At 42.3% G+C, this 16,891-nt stretch overlaps 22 non-coding genes and 3 pseudogenes across 22 annotated transcripts; all 25 read right to left on the reverse strand.

Moving 5' to 3' along the window:
* Positions 1–502: 502 nt before the first annotated feature.
* Positions 503–611, reverse strand: LOC129351903 (5S ribosomal RNA; annotated as a pseudogene).
* A 693-nt stretch (positions 612–1,304) lies between these two features.
* Positions 1,305–1,423, reverse strand: LOC129351971 (5S ribosomal RNA). The gene has a single exon (XR_008604831.1). It is a non-coding gene; the product is annotated as a 5S ribosomal RNA (ribosomal RNA).
* A 385-nt stretch (positions 1,424–1,808) lies between these two features.
* LOC129351793 (5S ribosomal RNA) lies at positions 1,809–1,927 on the reverse strand. Its single transcript, XR_008604786.1, has one exon. It is a non-coding gene; the product is annotated as a 5S ribosomal RNA (ribosomal RNA).
* A 709-nt stretch (positions 1,928–2,636) lies between these two features.
* LOC129351924 (5S ribosomal RNA) lies at positions 2,637–2,743 on the reverse strand (annotated as a pseudogene).
* A 382-nt stretch (positions 2,744–3,125) lies between these two features.
* On the reverse strand, positions 3,126–3,243 carry LOC129351878 (5S ribosomal RNA). Its single transcript, XR_008604796.1, has one exon. It is a non-coding gene; the product is annotated as a 5S ribosomal RNA (ribosomal RNA).
* A 692-nt stretch (positions 3,244–3,935) lies between these two features.
* LOC129351684 (5S ribosomal RNA) lies at positions 3,936–4,054 on the reverse strand. Its single transcript, XR_008604758.1, has one exon. It is a non-coding gene; the product is annotated as a 5S ribosomal RNA (ribosomal RNA).
* Positions 4,055–4,434: 380 nt separating this feature from the next.
* On the reverse strand, positions 4,435–4,555 carry LOC129351915 (5S ribosomal RNA; annotated as a pseudogene).
* A 703-nt stretch (positions 4,556–5,258) lies between these two features.
* LOC129351845 (5S ribosomal RNA) lies at positions 5,259–5,376 on the reverse strand. Its single transcript, XR_008604791.1, has one exon. It is a non-coding gene; the product is annotated as a 5S ribosomal RNA (ribosomal RNA).
* Positions 5,377–5,758: 382 nt separating this feature from the next.
* Positions 5,759–5,877, reverse strand: LOC129351692 (5S ribosomal RNA). The gene has a single exon (XR_008604760.1). It is a non-coding gene; the product is annotated as a 5S ribosomal RNA (ribosomal RNA).
* A 696-nt stretch (positions 5,878–6,573) lies between these two features.
* On the reverse strand, positions 6,574–6,691 carry LOC129351863 (5S ribosomal RNA). Its single transcript, XR_008604793.1, has one exon. It is a non-coding gene; the product is annotated as a 5S ribosomal RNA (ribosomal RNA).
* Positions 6,692–7,074: 383 nt separating this feature from the next.
* LOC129351801 (5S ribosomal RNA) lies at positions 7,075–7,192 on the reverse strand. The gene has a single exon (XR_008604787.1). It is a non-coding gene; the product is annotated as a 5S ribosomal RNA (ribosomal RNA).
* Positions 7,193–7,890: 698 nt separating this feature from the next.
* Positions 7,891–8,009, reverse strand: LOC129351700 (5S ribosomal RNA). Its single transcript, XR_008604761.1, has one exon. It is a non-coding gene; the product is annotated as a 5S ribosomal RNA (ribosomal RNA).
* A 384-nt stretch (positions 8,010–8,393) lies between these two features.
* Positions 8,394–8,512, reverse strand: LOC129351705 (5S ribosomal RNA). The gene has a single exon (XR_008604762.1). It is a non-coding gene; the product is annotated as a 5S ribosomal RNA (ribosomal RNA).
* Positions 8,513–9,211: 699 nt separating this feature from the next.
* LOC129351871 (5S ribosomal RNA) lies at positions 9,212–9,329 on the reverse strand. Its single transcript, XR_008604794.1, has one exon. It is a non-coding gene; the product is annotated as a 5S ribosomal RNA (ribosomal RNA).
* A 692-nt stretch (positions 9,330–10,021) lies between these two features.
* On the reverse strand, positions 10,022–10,138 carry LOC129351881 (5S ribosomal RNA). Its single transcript, XR_008604797.1, has one exon. It is a non-coding gene; the product is annotated as a 5S ribosomal RNA (ribosomal RNA).
* Positions 10,139–10,520: 382 nt separating this feature from the next.
* LOC129351713 (5S ribosomal RNA) lies at positions 10,521–10,639 on the reverse strand. The gene has a single exon (XR_008604763.1). It is a non-coding gene; the product is annotated as a 5S ribosomal RNA (ribosomal RNA).
* Positions 10,640–11,335: 696 nt separating this feature from the next.
* Positions 11,336–11,455, reverse strand: LOC129351823 (5S ribosomal RNA). The gene has a single exon (XR_008604789.1). It is a non-coding gene; the product is annotated as a 5S ribosomal RNA (ribosomal RNA).
* A 377-nt stretch (positions 11,456–11,832) lies between these two features.
* Positions 11,833–11,951, reverse strand: LOC129351811 (5S ribosomal RNA). Its single transcript, XR_008604788.1, has one exon. It is a non-coding gene; the product is annotated as a 5S ribosomal RNA (ribosomal RNA).
* A 701-nt stretch (positions 11,952–12,652) lies between these two features.
* LOC129351720 (5S ribosomal RNA) lies at positions 12,653–12,771 on the reverse strand. The gene has a single exon (XR_008604764.1). It is a non-coding gene; the product is annotated as a 5S ribosomal RNA (ribosomal RNA).
* A 384-nt stretch (positions 12,772–13,155) lies between these two features.
* On the reverse strand, positions 13,156–13,274 carry LOC129351727 (5S ribosomal RNA). Its single transcript, XR_008604765.1, has one exon. It is a non-coding gene; the product is annotated as a 5S ribosomal RNA (ribosomal RNA).
* Positions 13,275–13,974: 700 nt separating this feature from the next.
* LOC129351734 (5S ribosomal RNA) lies at positions 13,975–14,093 on the reverse strand. The gene has a single exon (XR_008604766.1). It is a non-coding gene; the product is annotated as a 5S ribosomal RNA (ribosomal RNA).
* Positions 14,094–14,792: 699 nt separating this feature from the next.
* On the reverse strand, positions 14,793–14,911 carry LOC129351741 (5S ribosomal RNA). Its single transcript, XR_008604767.1, has one exon. It is a non-coding gene; the product is annotated as a 5S ribosomal RNA (ribosomal RNA).
* A 385-nt stretch (positions 14,912–15,296) lies between these two features.
* LOC129351748 (5S ribosomal RNA) lies at positions 15,297–15,415 on the reverse strand. The gene has a single exon (XR_008604768.1). It is a non-coding gene; the product is annotated as a 5S ribosomal RNA (ribosomal RNA).
* Positions 15,416–16,115: 700 nt separating this feature from the next.
* LOC129351762 (5S ribosomal RNA) lies at positions 16,116–16,234 on the reverse strand. The gene has a single exon (XR_008604770.1). It is a non-coding gene; the product is annotated as a 5S ribosomal RNA (ribosomal RNA).
* A 385-nt stretch (positions 16,235–16,619) lies between these two features.
* LOC129351768 (5S ribosomal RNA) lies at positions 16,620–16,738 on the reverse strand. The gene has a single exon (XR_008604771.1). It is a non-coding gene; the product is annotated as a 5S ribosomal RNA (ribosomal RNA).
* Between the last annotated feature and the right edge of the window lie 153 nt (positions 16,739–16,891).

The following is a 16,891-nucleotide window of genomic DNA, read 5'->3' on the forward strand; positions in this document are numbered from 1 at the left end:
GTAACAAATTTCACGACATGCTAACGTAGTGTGAATTACACTAGACTAAAACTGCAATACTTTATTCAATTGTAATGTTGAAGCACTTAAATTTTGGATTACTTTCACTTTTCTAAATGGTACCAATGACTTTTTGTCTTGAAATAAAGACATCAAATCACGTTTTATTTTTTATTTTTTATTTTTTTAATTTTCGTCATGTTATTCACTCGTTCCAAAAAAAGACAAAAACATATACTTGTTTGAAATCCTTAACTCTCCCATGGAAAGCATTCTGGGTGTAGTTTGACTTTGGGATACTCGGTTATCACAAGCTGTACTTTCCATAACTCCTGTAGCCTAGCAGCAGCAAGGAGCAAAAAACTGGTGGAAGTCAGAGTCTTGTGAGCTCATCAGCTACTTCTGAGGGAAAGACTGTAAAAATGTTGAAAGAAAAGAAGGTTGTTAAAGTTGCAGGACTCCACATTAGAGAAAAGATATGATTTGTGTGAGTGTCAGCAAAAGCTTACAGCACCTGGTATTCCCAGGCGGTCTCCCATCCAAGAACTGACCAGGCCCGACCCTGCTTAGCTTCCGAGATCGGGCGTGTTCAGGGTGGTATGGCCGTAAGCAAGGAAGCAACAGCGACACACACCTTTTATCTGGCAACAAGCACAAGTTTACAGTGGGTTTCATTTTCTAATGTTTGGTTTTCATCTTCTGGATCATCAGTGTCTATCATACACCGTCTTCAAACAAACCTGAACACATCCACATCTTTAGGATCTTGTATCACCTTCTCTACCTTAGAGCCTTAGTGGCAATTAAATATTCAATATGTAACAAATTTCACGACATGCTAACGTAGTGTGAATTACACTAGACTAAAACTGCAATACTTTATTCAATTGTAATGTTGAAGCACTTAAATTTTGGATTACTTTCACTTTTCTAAATGGTACCAATGACTTTTTGTCTTGAAATAAAGACATCAAATAACATTTTTTTTTTTTTTTTTGTCATGTTATTCACTCGTTCCAAAAAAAGACAAAAACATATACTTGTTTGAAATCCTTAACTCTCCCATGGAAACCATTCTGGGTGTAGTTTGACTTTGGGATACTCGGTTATCACAAGCTGTACTTTCCATAACTCGTGTAGACTAGCAGCAGCAAAGAGCAAAAAGCTGGTGGAAGTCAGAGTCTTGTGAGCTCATCAGCTACTTCTGAGGGAAAGACTGTAAAAATGTTGAAAGAAAAGAAGGTTGTTAAAGTTGCAGGACTCCACATTAGAGAAAAGATATGATTTGTGTGAGTGTCAGCAAAAGCTTACAGCACCTGGTATTCCCAGGCGGTCTCCCATCCAAGTACTGACCAGGCCCGACCCTGCTTAGCTTCCGAGATCAGACGAGATCGGGCGTGTTCAGGGTGGTATGGCCGTAAGCGAGGAAGCAACAGCGACACACACCTTTTATCTGGCAACAAGCACAAGTTTTACAGTGGCTTTCACTTTCATTTCCCCTGTTTGTTTCTCATCTTCCTCCCCGTAACCACATTTTTCTCATCCCTGCGTCTAGGAAGCGAGTGATATCACCGAGTATGACCTTGTGAACAAAGCTCCTTCCCAAGGCTGCAAGTGTCCAAGCTGTGCTTTCCATAACTCCTGTAGACTAGCAGCAGCAAAGAGCAAAAACTGGTGGAAGTGAGTCTTGTGAGCTCATCAGCTAATTCTGAGGGAGTCGCTGTAAAAATGTTGAAAGAATAGAAGGTTGTTAAAGCTGCAGGACTCCACATTAGAGAAAAGATATGATTTGTGTGAGTGTCAGCAAAAGCTTACAGCACCTGGTATTCCCAGGCGGTCTCCCATCCAAGTACTGACCAGGCCCGACCCTGCTTAGCTTCCGAGATCAGACGAGATCAGGCGTGTTCAGGGTGGTATGGCCGTAAGCGAGGAAGCCACAGCGACACACACCTTTTATCTGGCAACAAGCACAAGTTTACAGTGGCTTTCATTTTCTTACGTTTGGTTTTCATCTTCTTGATCATCAGTGTCTATCATACACCGTCTTCAAACAAACCTGAACACATCCACATCTTTAGGATCTTGTATCACGTTCTCTACCTTAGAGCCTTAGTGGCAATTAAATATTCAATATGTAACAAATTTCACGACATGCTAACGTAGTGTGAATTACACTAGACTAAAACTGCAATACTTTATTCAATTGTAATGTTGAAGCACTTAAATTTTGGATTACTTTCACTTTTCTAAATGGTACCAATGACTTTTTGTCTTGAAATAAAGACATCAAATCACGTTTTATTTTTTATTTTTTATTTTTTTAATTTTCGTCATGTTATTCACTCGTTCCAAAAAAAGACAAAAACATATACTTGTTTGAAATCCTTAACTCTCCCATGGAAAGCATTCTGGGTGTAGTTTGACTTTGGGATACTCGGTTATCACAAGCTGTACTTTCCATAACTCCTGTAGCCTAGCAGCAGCAAGGAGCAAAAAGCTGGTGGAAGTCAGAGTCTTGTGAGCTCATCAGCTACTTCTGAGGGAAAGACTGTAAAAATGTTGAAAGAAAAGAAGGTTGTTAAAGTTGCAGGACTCCACATTAGAGAAAAGATATGATTTGTGTGAGTGTCAGCAAAAGCTTACGCACCTGGTATTCCCAGGCGGTCTCCCATCCAAGTACTGACCAGGCCCGACCCTGCTTAGCTTCCGAGATCGGCGTGTTCAGGGTGGTATGGCCGTAAGCGAGGAAGCAACAGCGACACGCACCTTTTATCTGGCAACAAGCACAAGTTTACAGTGGGTTTCACTTTCATTTCCCCTGTTTGTTTCTCATCTTCCTCCCCGTAACCACATTTTTCTCATCCCTGCGTCTAGGAAGCGAGTGATATCACCGAGTATGACCTTGTGAACAAAGCTCCTTCCCAAGGCTGCAAGTGTCCAAGCTGTGCTTTCCATAACTCCTGTAGACTAGCAGCAGCAAAGCAAAAAACTGGTGGAAGTGATCTTGTGAGCTCATCAGCTAATTCTGAGGGAGTCGCTGTAAAAATGTTGAAAGAAAAGAAGGTTGTTAAAGCTGCAGGACTCCACATTAGAGAAAAGATATGATTTGTGTGAGTGTCAGCAAAAGCTTACAGCACCTGGTATTCCCAGGCGGTCTCCCATCCAAGTACTGACCAGGCCGACCCTGCTTAGCTTCCGAGATCAGACGAGATCAGGCGTGTTCAGGGTGGTATGGCCGTAAGCGAGGAAGCCACAGCGACACACACCTTTTATCTGGCAACAAGCACAAGTTTACAGTGGCTTTCATTTTCTTACGTTTGGTTTTCATCTTCTTGATCATCAGTGTCTATCATACACCGTCTTCAAACAAACCTGAACACATCCACATCTTTAGGATCTTGTATCACGTCTCTACCTTAGAGCCTTAGTGGCAATTAAATATTCAATATGTAACAAATTTCACGACATGCTAACGTAGTGTGAATTACACTAGACTAAAACTGCAATACTTTATTCAATTGTAATGTTGAAGCACTTAAATTTTGGATTACTTTCACTTCTAAATGGTACCAATGACTTTTTGTCTTGAAATAAAGACATCAAATAACATTTTTTTTTTAAATTTTCGTCATGTTATTCACTCGTTCCAAAAAAAACAAAAACATATACTTGTTTGAAATCCTTAACTCTCCCATGGAAAGCATTCTGGGTGTAGTTTGACTTTGGGATACTCGGTTTATCACAAGCTGTACTTTCCATAAACTCCTGTAGCCTAGCAGCAGCAAAGAGCAAAAAGCTGGTGGAAGTCAGAGTCTTGTGAGCTCATCAGCTACTTCTGAGGGAAAGACTGTAAAAATGTTGAAAGAAAAGAAGGTTGTTAAAGTTGCAGGACTCCACATTAGAGAAAAGATATGATTTGTGTGAGTGTCAGCAAAAGCTTACAGCACCTGGTATTCCCAGGCGGTCTCCCATCCAAGTACTGACCAGGCCCGACCCTGCTTAGCTTCCGAGATCAGACGAGATCGGGCGTGTTCAGGGTGGTATGGCCGTAAGCGAGGAAGCAACAGCGACACACACCTTTTATCTGGCAACAAGCACAAGTTTACAGTGGCTTCATTTTCATTTCCCCTGTTTGTTTCTCATCTTCCTCCCCGTAACCACATTTTTCTCATCCCGTCTAGGAAGCGAGTGATATCACCGAGTATGACCTTGTGAACAAACTCCTTCCCAAGGCTGCAAGTGTCCAAGCTGTGCTTTCCATAACTCCTGTAGACTAGCAGCAGCAAAGAGCAAAAAACTGGTGGAAGTGAGTCTTGTGAGCTCATCAGCTACTTCTGAGGGAGTCGCTGTAAAAATGTTGAAAGAAAAGAAGGTTGTTAAAGCTGCAGGACTCCACATTAGAGAAAAGATATGATTTGTGTGAGTGTCAGCAAAAGCTTACAGCACTGGTATTCCCAGGCGGTCTCCATCCAAGTACTGACCAGGCCCGCCCGACCCTGCTTAGCTTCCGAGATCAGACGAGATCGGGCGTGTTCAGGGTGGTATGGCCGTAAGCGAGGAAGCCACAGCGACACACACCTTTTATCTGGCAACAAGCACAAGTTTACAGTGGCTTTCATTTTCTTACGTTTGGTTTTCATCTTCTTGATCATCAGTGTCTATCATACACCGTCTTCAAACAAACCTGAACACATCCACATCTTTAGGATCTTGTATCACGTTCTACCTTAGAGCCTTAGTGGCAATTAAATATTCAATATGTAACAAATTTCACGACATGCTAACGTAGTGTGAATTACACTAGACTAAAACTGCAATACTTTATTCAATTGTAATGTTGAAGCACTTAAATTTTGGATTACTTTCACTTTTCTAAATGGTACCAATGACTTTTTGTCTTGAAATAAAGACATCAAATCACGTTTTTTTTTTTTTTTTTTTTTTTTTAATTTTTGTCATGTTATTCACTCGTTCCAAAAAAGACAAAAACATATACTTGTTTGAAATCCTTAACTCTCCCATGGAAAGCATTCTGGGTGTAGTTTGACTTTGGGATACTCGGTTATCACAAGCTGTACTTTCCATAACTCGTGTAGCCTAGCAGCAGCAAGGAGCAAAAAGCTGGTGGAAGTGAGTCTTGTGAGCTCATCAGCTACATCTTGAGGGAAAGACTGTAAAAATGTTGAAAGAAAGAAGGTTGTTAAAGCTGCAGGACTCCACATTAGAGAAAAGATATGATTTGTGTGAGTGTCAGCAAAAGCTTACAGCACCTGGTATTCCCAGGCGGTCCCCATCCAAGTACTGACCAGGCCCGACCCTGCTTAGCTTCCGAGATCAGACGAGATCGGGCGTGTTCAGGGTGGTATGGCCGTAAGCGAGGAAGCCACAGCGACACACACCTTTTATCTGGCAACAAGCACAAGTTTACGGTGGGTTTCACTTTCATTTCCTGTTTGTTTCTCATCTTCCTCCCCGTAACCACATTTTTCTCATCCCTGCGTCTAGGAAGCGAGTGATATCACCGAGTATGACCTTGTGAACAAACTCCTTTCCAAGGCTGCAAGTGTCCAAGCTGTGCTTTCCATAACTCCTGTAGACTAGCAGCATCAAGGAGCAAAAAGCTGGTGGAAGTGAGTCTTGTGAGCTCATCAGCTACTTCTGAGGGAAAGACTGTAAAAATGTTGAAAGAAAAGAAGGTTGTTAAAGCTGCAGGACTCCACATTAGAGAAAAGATATGATTTGTGTGAGTGTCAGCAAAAGCTTACAGCACCTGGTATTCCCAGGCGGTCTCCCATCCAAGTACTGACCAGGCCCGACCCTGCTTAGCTTCCGAGATCAGACGAGATCGGGCGTGTTCAGGGTGGTATGGCCGTAAGCGAGGAAGCAACAGCGACACACACCTTTTATCTGGCAACAAGCACAAGTTTACAGTGGGTTTCACTTTCTAACGTTTGGTTTTCATCTTCTGATCATCAGTGTCTATCATACACCGTCTTCAAACAAACCTGAACACATCCACATCTTTAGGATCTTGTATCACCTTCTCTACCTTAGAGCCTTAGTGGCAATTAAATATTCAAAATGCAACAAATTTCACGACATGCTAACGTAGTGTGAATTACACTAGACTAAAACTGTAATACTTTATTCAATTGTAATGTTGAAGCACTTAAATTTTGGATTACTTTCACTTTTCTAAATGGTACCAATGACTTTTTGTCTTGAAATAAAGACATCAAATCACGTTTTTTTTTTTTTTTTTAATTTTCGTCATGTTATTCACTCGTTCCAAAAAAAGACAAAAACATATACTTGTTTGAAATCCTTAACTCTCCATGGAAAGCATTCTGGGTGTAGTTTGACTTTGGGATACTCGGTTATCACAAGCTGTACTTTCCATAACTCCTGTAGCCTAGCAGCAGCAAGGAGCAAAAAACTGGTGGAAGTGAGTCTTGTGAGCTCATCAGCTACTTCTGAGGGAAAGACTGTAAAAATGTTGAAAGAAAAGAAGGTTGTTAAAGCTGCAGGACTCCACATTAGAGAAAAGATATGATTTGTGTGAGTGTCAGCAAAAGCTTACAGCACCTGGTATTCCCAGGCGGTCTCCCATCCAAGTACTGACCAGGCCCGACCCTGCTTAGCTCCGAGATCAGACGAGATCGGGCGTGTTCAGGGTGGTATGGCCGTAAGCGAGGAAGCCACAGCGACACACACCTTTTATCTGGCAACAAGCACAAGTTTACAGTGGGTTTCACTTTCATTTCCCCTGTTTGTTTCTCATCTTCCTCCCCGTAACCACATTTTTCTCATCCCTGCGTCTAGGAAGCGAGTGATATCACCGAGTATGACCTTGAACAAAGCTCCTTCCCAAGGCTGCAAGTGTCCAAGCTGTGCTTTCCATAACTCCTGTAGACTAGCCGCAGCAAGGAGCAAAAAACTGGTGGAAGTGAGTCTTGTGAGCTCATCAGCTACTTCTGAGGGAAAGACTGTACAAATGTTGAAAGAATAGAAGGTTGTTAAAGCTGCAGGACTCCACATTAGAGAAAAGATATGATCTGTGTGAGTGTCAGCAAAAGCTTACAGCACCTGGTATTCCCAGGCGGTCTCCCATCCAAGTACGACCAGGCCCGACCCTGCTTAGCTTCCGAGATCAGACGAGATCGGGCGTGTTCAGGGTGGTATGGCCGTAAGCGAGGAAGCAACAGCGACACACACCTTTTATCTGGCAACAAGCACAAGTTTACGGTGGGTTTCACTTTCTAACGTTTGGTTTTCATCTTCTTGATCATCAGTGTCTATCATACACCGTCTTCAAACAAACCTGAACACATCCACATCTTTAGGATCTTGTATCACCTTCTCTACCTTAGAGCCTTAGTGGCAATTAAATATTCAAAATGCAACAAATTTCACGACATGCTAACGTAGTGTGAATTACACTAGACTAAAACTGTAATACTTTATTCAATTGTAATGTTGAAGCACTTAAATTTTGGATTACTTTCACTTTTCTAAATGGTACCAATGACTTTTTGTCTTGAAATAAAGACATCAAATCACGTTTTTTTTTTTTTTTTTTAATTTTCGTCATGTTATTCACTCGTTCCAAAAAAAGACAAAAACATATACTTGTTTGAAATCCTTAACTCTCCCATGGAAAGCATTCTGGGTGTAGTTTGACTTTGGGATACTCGGTTATCACAAGCTGTACTTTCCATAACTCCTGTAGCCTAGCAGCAGCAAAGAGCAAAAAACTGGTGGAAGTGAGTCTTGTGAGCTCATCAGCTAATTCTGAGGGAGTCGCTGTAAAATGTTGAAAGAAAAGAAGGTTGTTAAAGCTGCAGGACTCCACATTAGAGAAAAGATATGATTTGTGTGAGTGTCAGCAAAAGCTTACAGCACCTGGTATTCCCAGGCGGTCTCCCATCCAAGTACTGACCAGGCCCGACCCTGCTTAGCTTCCGAGATCAGACGAGATCGGGCGTGTTCAGGGTGGTATGGCCGTAAGCGAGGAAGCCACAGCGACACGCACCTTTTATCTGGCAACAAGCACAAGTTTACAGTGGGTTTCACTTTCATTTCCCCTGTTTGTTTCTCATCTTCCTCCCCGTAACCACATTTTTCTCATCCCTGCGTCTAGGAAGCGAGTGATATCACCGAGTATGACCTTGAACAAAGCTCCTTCCCAAGGCTGCAAGTGTCCAAGCTGTGCTTTCCATAACTCCTGTAGACTAGCCGCAGCAAGGAGCAAAAAAACTGGTGGAAGTGAGTCTTGTGAGCTCATCAGCTACTTCTGAGGGAAAGACTGTACAAATGTTGAAAGAATAGAAGGTTGTTAAAGCTGCAGGACTCCACATTAGAGAAAAGATATGATCTGTGTGAGTGTCAGCAAAAGCTTACAGCACCTGGTATTCCCAGGCGGTCTCCCATCCAAGTACTGACCAGGCCCGACCCTGCTTAGCTTCCGAGATCAGACGAGATCGGGCGTGTTCAGGGTGGTATGGCCGTAAGCGAGGAAGCCACAGCGACACACACCTTTTATCTGGCAACAAGCACAAGTTTACGGTGGGTTTCACTTTCTAACGTTTGGTTTTCATCTTCTTGATCATCAGTGTCTATCATACACCGTCTTCAAACAAACCTGAACACATCCACATCTTTAGGATCTTGTATCACCTTCTCTACCTTAGAGCCTTAGTGGCAATTAAATATTCAAAATGCAACAAATTTCACGACATGCTAACGTAGTGTGAATTACACTAGACTAAAACTGCAATACTTTATTCAATTGTAATGTTGAAGCACTTAAATTTTGGATTACTTTCACTTTTCTAAATGGTACCAATGACTTTTTGTCTTGAAATAAAGACATCAAATCACGTTTTTTTTTTTTTTTTTTTAATTTTTGTCATGTTATTCACTCGTTCCAAAAAAAGACAAAAACATATACTTGTTTGAAATCCTTAACTCTCCCATGGAAAGCATTCTGGGTGTAGTTTGACTTTGGGATACTCGGTTATCACAAGCTGTACTTTCCATAACTCCTGTAGCCTAGCAGCAGCAAGGAGCAAAAAGCTGGTGGAAGTGAGTCTTGTGAGCTCATCAGCTACTTCTGAGGGAAAGACTGTAAAATGTTGAAAGAAAAGAAGGTTGTTAAAGCTGCAGGACTCCACATTAGAGAAAAGATATGATTTGTGTGAGTGTCAGCAAAAGCTTACAGCACTGGTATTCCCAGGCGGTCTCCCATCCAAGTACTGACCAGGCCCGACCCTGCTTAGCTTCCGAGATCAGACGAGATCGGGCGTGTTCAGGGTGGTATGGCCGTAAGCGAGGAAGCAACAGCGACACACCTTTTATCTGGCAACAAGCACAAGTTTACGGTGGGTTTCACTTTCTAACGTTTGGTTTCATCTTCTTGATCATCAGTGTCTATCATACACCGTCTTCAAACAAACCTGAACACATCCACATCTTTAGGATCTTGTATCACCTTCTCTACCTTAGAGCCTTAGTGGCAATTAAATATTCAAAATGCAACAAATTTCACGACATGCTAACGTAGTGTGAATTACACTAGACTAAAACTGTAATACTTTATTCAATTGTAATGTTGAAGCACTTAAATTTTGGATTACTTTCACTTTTCTAAATGGTACCAATGACTTTTTGTCTTGAAATAAAGACATCAAATCACGTTTTTTTTTTTTTTTTTTAATTTTCGTCATGTTATTCACTCGTTCCAAAAAAAGACAAAAACATATACTTTTTGAAATCTTAACTCTCCATGGAAAGCATTCTGGGTGTAGTTTGACTTTGGGATACTCGGTTATCACAAGCTTACTTTCCATAACTCCTGTAGCCTAGCAGCAGCAAGGAGCAAAAAACTGGTGGAAGTGAGTCTTGTGAGCTCATCAGCTACTTCTGAGGGAAAGACTGTAAAAATGTTGAAAGAAAAGAAGGTTGTTAAAGCTGCAGGACTCCACATTAGAGAAAAGATATGATTTGTGTGAGTGTCAGCAAAAGCTTACAGCACCTGTATTCCCAGGCGGTCTCCCATCCAAGTACTGACCAGGCCCGACCTGCTTAGCTTCCGAGATCAGACGAGATCGGGCGTGTTCAGGGTGGTATGGCCGTAAGCGAGGAAGCCACAGCGACACGCACCTTTTATCTGGCAACAAGCACAAGTTTACAGTGGGTTTCACTTTCATTTCCCCTGTTTGTTTCATCTTCCTCCCCGTAACCACATTTTTCTCATCCCTGCGTCTAGGAAGCGAGTGATATCACCGAGTATGAACCTTGTGAACAAAGCTCCTTCCCAAGGCTGCAAGTGTCCAAGCTGTGCTTTCCATAACTCCTGTAGACTAGCCGCAGCAAGGAGCAAAAACTGGTGGAAGTGAGTCTTGTGAGCTCATCAGCTACTTCTGAGGGAAAGACTGTAAAAATGTTGAAAGAATAGAAGGTTGTTAAAGCTGCAGGACTCCACATTAGAGAAAAGATATGATCTGTGGAGTGTCAGCAAAAGCTTACAGCACCTGGTATTCCCAGGCGGTCTCCCATCCAAGTACTGACCAGGCCCGACCCTGCTTAGCTTCCGAGATCAGACGAGATCGGGCGTGTTCAGGGTGGTATGGCCGTAAGCGAGGAAGCAACAGCGACACACACCTTTTATCTGGCAACAAGCACAAGTTTACGGTGGGTTTCACTTTCTAACGTTTGGTTTTCATCTTCTTGATCATCAGTGTCTATCATACACCGTCTTCAAACAAACCTGAACACATCCACATCTTTAGGATCTTGTATCACCTTCTCTACCTTAGAGCCTTAGTGGCAATTAAATATTCAAAATGCAACAAATTTCACGACATGCTAACGTAGTGTGAATTACACTAGACTAAAACTGTAATACTTTATTCAATTGTAATGTTGAAGCACTTAAATTTTGGATTACTTTCACTTTTCTAAATGGTACCAATGACTTTTTGTCTTGAAATAAAGACATCAAATCACGTTTTTTTTTTTTTTTTAATTTTTGTCATGTTATTCACTCGTTCCAAAAAAAGACAAAAACATATACTTGTTTGAAATCCTTAACTCTCCCATGGAAAGCATTCTGGGTGTAGTTTGACTTTGGGATACTCGGTTATCACAAGCTGTACTTTCCATAACTCCTGTAGCCTAGCAGCAGCAAGGAGCAAAAAACTGGTGGAAGTGAGTCTTGTGAGCTCATCAGCTACTTCTGAGGTAAAGACTGTAAAAATGTTGAAAGAAAAGAGGTTGTTAAAGCTGCAGGACTCCACATTAGAGAAAAGATATGATTTGTGTGAGTGTCAGCAAAAGCTTACAGCACCTGGTATTCCCAGGCGGTCTCCCATCCAAGTACTGACCAGGCCCGACCCTGCTTAGCTTCCGAGATCAGACGAGATCGGGCGTGTTTCAGGGTGGTATGGCCGTAAGCGAGGAAGCCACAGCGACACACACCTTTTATCTGGCAACAAGCACAAGTTTACGGTGGGTTTCACTTTCATTTCCCTGTTTGTTTCTCATCTCCTTCTCCGTAACCACATTTTTCTCATCCCTGCGTCTAGGAAGCGAGTGATATCACCGAGTATGACCTTGTGAACAAAGCTCCTTCCCAAGGCTGCAGTGTCCAAGCTGTGCTTTCCATAACTCCTGTAGACTAGCCACAGCAAGGAGCAAAAAACTGGTGGAAGAGTCTTGTGAGCTCATCAGCTACTTCTGAGGGAAAGACTGTAAAAATGTTGAAAGAATAGAAGGTTGTTAAAGCTGCAGGACTCCACATAGAGAAAAGATATGATTTGTGAGTGTCAGCAAAGCTTACTGCACCTGGTATTCCCAGGCGGTCTCCCATCCAAGTACTGACCAGGCCCGACCCTGCTTAGCTTCCGAGATCAGACGAGATCGGGCGTGTTCAGGGTGGTATGGCCGTAAGCGAGGAAGCCACAGAGACACACACCTTTTATCTGGCAACAAGCACAAGTTTACGGTGGGTTTCACTTTCTAACGTTTGGTTTTCATCTTCTGGATCATCAGTGTCTATCATACACCGTCTTCAAACAAACCTGAACACATCCACATCTTTAGGATCTTGTATCACCTTCTCTACCTTAGAGCCTTAGTGGCAATTAAATATTCAAAATGCAACAAATTTCACGACATGCTAACGTAGTGTGAATTACACTAGACTAAAACTGCAATACTTTATTCAATTGTAATGTTGAAGCACTTAAATTTTGGATTACTTTCACTTTTCTAAATGGTACCAATGACTTTTTGTCTTGAAATAAAGACATCAAATCACGTTTTTTTTTTTTTTTTTTTAATTTTTGTCATGTTATTCACTCGTTCCAAAAAAAGACAAAAAACATATACTTGTTTGAAATCCTTAACTCTCCCATGGAAAGCATTCTGGGTGTAGTTTGACTTTGGGATACCCGGTTATCACAAGCTGTACTTTCCATAACTCCTGTAGCCTAGCAGCAGCAAGGAGCAAAAAGCTGGTGGAAGTGAGTCTTGTGAGCTCATCAGCTACTTCTGAGGGAAAGACTGTAAAAATGTTGAAAGAAAAGAAGGTTGTTAAAGCTGCAGGACTCCACATTAGAGAAAAGATATGATTTGTGTGAGTGTCAGCAAAAGCTTACAGCACCTGGTATTCCCAGGCGGTCTCCCATCCAAGTACTGACCAGGCCCGACCCTGCTTAGCTTCCGAGATCAGACGAGATCGGGCGTGTTCAGGGTGGTATGGCCGTAAGCGAGGAAGCCACAGCGACACACACCTTTTATCTGGCAACAAGCACAAGTTTACGGTGGGTTTCACTTTCATTTCCCCTGTTTGTTTCTCATCTTCCTCCCCGTAACCACATTTTTCTCATCCCTGCGTCTAGGAAGCGAGTGATATCACCGAGTATGACCTTGTGAACAAAGCTCCTTCCCAAGGCTGCAAGTGTCCAAGCTGTGCTTTCCATAACTCCTGTAGACTAGCCGCAGCAAGGAGCAAAAAACTGGTGGAAGTGAGTCTTGTGAGCTCATCAGCTACTTCTGAGGAAAGACTGTACAAATGTTGAAAGAATAGAAGGTTGTTAAAGCTGCAGGACTCCACATTAGAGAAAAGATATGATCTGTGTGAGTGTCAGCAAAAGCTTACAGCACCTGGTATTCCCAGGCGGTCTCCCATCCAAGTACTGACCAGGCCCGACCCTGCTTAGCTTCCGAGATCAGACGAGATCGGGCGTGTTCAGGGTGGTATGGCCGTAAGCGAGGAAGCCACAACGACACACACCTTTTATCTGGCAACAAGCACAAGTTTACGGTGGGTTTCACTTTCTAACGTTTGGTTTTCATCTTCTTGATCATCAGTGTCTATCATACACCGTCTTCAAACAAACCTGAACACATCCACATCTTTAGGATCTTGTATCACCTTCTCTACCTTAGAGCCTTAGTGGCAATTAAATATTCAAAATGCAACAAATTTCACGACATGCTAACGTAGTGTGAATTACACTAGACTAAAACTGCAATACTTTATTCAATTGTAATGTTGAAGCACTTAAATTTTGGATTACTTTCACTTTTCTAAATGGTACCAATGACTTTTTGTCTTGAAATAAAGACATCAAATCACGTTTTTTTTTTTTTTTTTTTAATTTTTGTCATGTTATTCACTCGTTCCAAAAAAAGACAAAAACATATACTTGTTTGAAATCCTTAACTCTCCCATGGAAAGCATTCTGGGTGTAGTTTGACTTTGGGATACTCGGTTATCACAAGCTGTACTTTCCATAACTCCTGTAGCCTAGCAGCAGCAAGGAGCAAAAAGCTGGTGGAAGTGAGTCTTGTGAGCTCATCAGCTACTTCTGAGGGAAAGACTGTAAAAATGTTGAAAGAATAGAAGGTTGTTAAAGCTGCAGGACTCCACATTAGAGAAAAGATATGATCTGTGTGAGTGTCAGCAAAAGCTTACAGCACCTGGTATTCCCAGGCGGTCTCCCATCCAAGTACTGACCAGGCCCGACCCTGCTTAGCTTCCGAGATCAGACGAGATCGGGCGTGTTCAGGGTGGTATGGCCGTAAGCGAGGAAGCAACAGCGACACACACCTTTTATCTGGCAACAAGCACAAGTTTACAGTGGGTTTCACTTTCTAACGTTTGGTTTTCATCTTCTGGATCATCAGTGTCTATCATACACCGTCTTCAAACAAACCTGAACACATCCACATCTTTAGGATCTTGTATCACCTTCTCTACCTTAGAGCCTTAGTGGCAATTAAATATTCAAAATGCAACAAATTTCACGACATGCTAACGTAGTGTGAATTACACTAGACTAAAACTGTAATACTTTATTCAATTGTAATGTTGAAGCACTTAAATTTTGGATTACTTTCACTTTTCTAAATGGTACCAATGACTTTTTGTCTTGAAATAAAGACATCAAATCACGTTTTTTTTTTTTTTTTTTAATTTTCGTCATGTTATTCACTCGTTCCAAAAAAAGACAAAAACATATACTTGTTTGAAATCCTTAACTCTCCCATGGAAAGCATTCTGGGTGTAGTTTGACTTTGGGATACTCGGTTATCACAAGCTGTACTTTCCATAACTCCTGTAGCCTAGCAGCAGCAAGGAGCAAAAAACTGGTGGAAGTGAGTCTTGTGAGCTCATCAGCTAATTCTGAGGGAGTCGCTGTAAAAATGTTGAAAGAAAAGAAGGTTGTTAAAGCTGCAGGACTCCACATTAGAGAAAAGATATGATTTGTGTGAGTGTCAGCAAAAGCTTACAGCACCTGGTATTCCCAGGCGGTCTCCCATCCAAGTACTGACCAGGCCCGACCCTGCTTAGCTTCCGAGATCAGACGAGATCGGGCGTGTTCAGGGTGGTATGGCCGTAAGCGAGGAAGCCACAGCGACACGCACCTTTTATCTGGCAACAAGCACAAGTTTACGGTGGGTTTCACTTTCATTTCCCCTGTTTGTTCTCATCTTCCTCCCCGTAACCACATTTTTCTCATCCCTGCGTCTAGGAAGCGAGTGATATCACCGAGTATGACCTTGTGAACAAAGCTCCTTCCCAAGGCTGCAAGTGTCCAAGCTGTGCTTTCCATAACTCCTGTAGACTAGCCGCAGCAAGGAGCAAAAAACTGGTGGGAAGTGAGTCTTGTGAGCTCATCAGCTACTTCTGAGGGAAAGACTGTACAAATGTTGAAAGAATAGAAGGTTGTTAAAGCTGCAGGACTCCACATTAGAGAAAAGATATGATCTGTGTGAGTGTCAGCAAAAGCTTACAGCACCTGGTATTCCCAGGCGGTCTCCCATCCAAGTACTGACCAGGCCCGACCCTGCTTAGCTTCCGAGATCAGACGAGATCGGGCGTGTTCAGGGTGGTATGGCCGTAAGCGAGGAAGCCACAGCGACACACACCTTTTATCTGGCAACAAGCACAAGTTTACGGTGGGTTTCACTTTCTAACGTTTGGTTTTCATCTTCTTGATCATCAGTGTCTATCATACACCGTCTTCAAACAAACCTGAACACATCCACATCTTTAGGATCTTGTATCACCTTCTCTACCTTAGAGCCTTAGTGGCAATTAAATATTCAAAATGCAACAAATTTCACGACATGCTAACGTAGTGTGAATTACACTAGACTAAAACTGTAATACTTTATTCAATTGTAATGTTGAAGCACTTAAATTTTGGATTACTTTCACTTTTCTAAATGGTACCAATGACTTTTTGTCTTGAAATAAAGACATCAAATCACGTTTTTTTTTTTTTTTTTTTAATTTTTGTCATGTTATTCACTCGTTCCAAAAAAAGACAAAAACATATACTTGTTTGAAATCCTTAACTCTCCCATGGAAAGCATTCTGGGTGTAGTTTGACTTTGGGATACTCGGTTATCACAAGCTGTACTTTCCATAACTCCTGTAGCCTAGCAGCAGCAAGGAGCAAAAAGCTGGTGGAAGTGAGTCTTGTGAGCTCATCAGCTACTTCTGAGGGAAAGACTGTAAAAATGTTGAAAGAAAAGAAGGTTGTTAAAGCTGCAGGACTCCACATTAGAGAAAAGATATGATTTGTGTGAGTGTCAGCAAAAGCTTACAGCACCTGGTATTCCCAGGCGGTCTCCCATCCAAGTACTGACCAGGCCCGACCCTGCTTAGCTTCCGAGATCAGACGAGATCGGGCGTGTTCAGGGTGGTATGGCCGTAAGCGAGGAAGCCACAGCGACACACACCTTTTATCTGGCAACAAGCACAAGTTTACAGTGGGTTTCACTTTCATTTCCCCTGTTTGTTTCTCATCTTCCTCCCCGTAACCACATTTTTCTCATCCCTGCGTCTAGGAAGCGAGTGATATCACCGAGTATGACCTTGTGAACAAAGCTCCTTCCCAAGGCTGCAAGTGTCCAAGCTGTGCTTTCCATAACTCCTGTAGACTAGCCGCAGCAAGGAGCAAAAAACTGGTGGAAGTGAGTCTTGTGAGCTCATCAGCTACTTCTGAGGGAAAGACTGTACAAATGTTGAAAGAATAGAAGGTTGTTAAAGCTGCAGGACTCCACATTAGAGAAAAGATATGATCTGTGTGAGTGTCAGCAAAAGCTTACAGCACCTGGTATTCCCAGGCGGTCTCCCATCCAAGTACTGACCAGGCCCGACCCTGCTTAGCTTCCGAGATCAGACGAGATCGGGCGTGTTCAGGGTGGTATGGCCGTAAGCGAGGAAGCCACAGCGACACGCACCTTTTATCTGGCAACAAGCACAAGTTTACGGTGGGTTTCACTTTCTAACGTTTGGTTTTCATCTTCTTGATCATCAGTGTCTATCATACACCGTCTTCAAACAAACCTGAACACATCCACATCTTTAGGA

This window comes from Poeciliopsis prolifica, unplaced genomic scaffold (genome assembly GCF_027474105.1).
Source record: "Poeciliopsis prolifica strain line A6 unplaced genomic scaffold, Auburn_PproV2 SCAFFOLD002, whole genome shotgun sequence".
In the NCBI taxonomy this organism is placed as follows: Eukaryota; Metazoa; Chordata; class Actinopteri; order Cyprinodontiformes; family Poeciliidae; genus Poeciliopsis; species Poeciliopsis prolifica.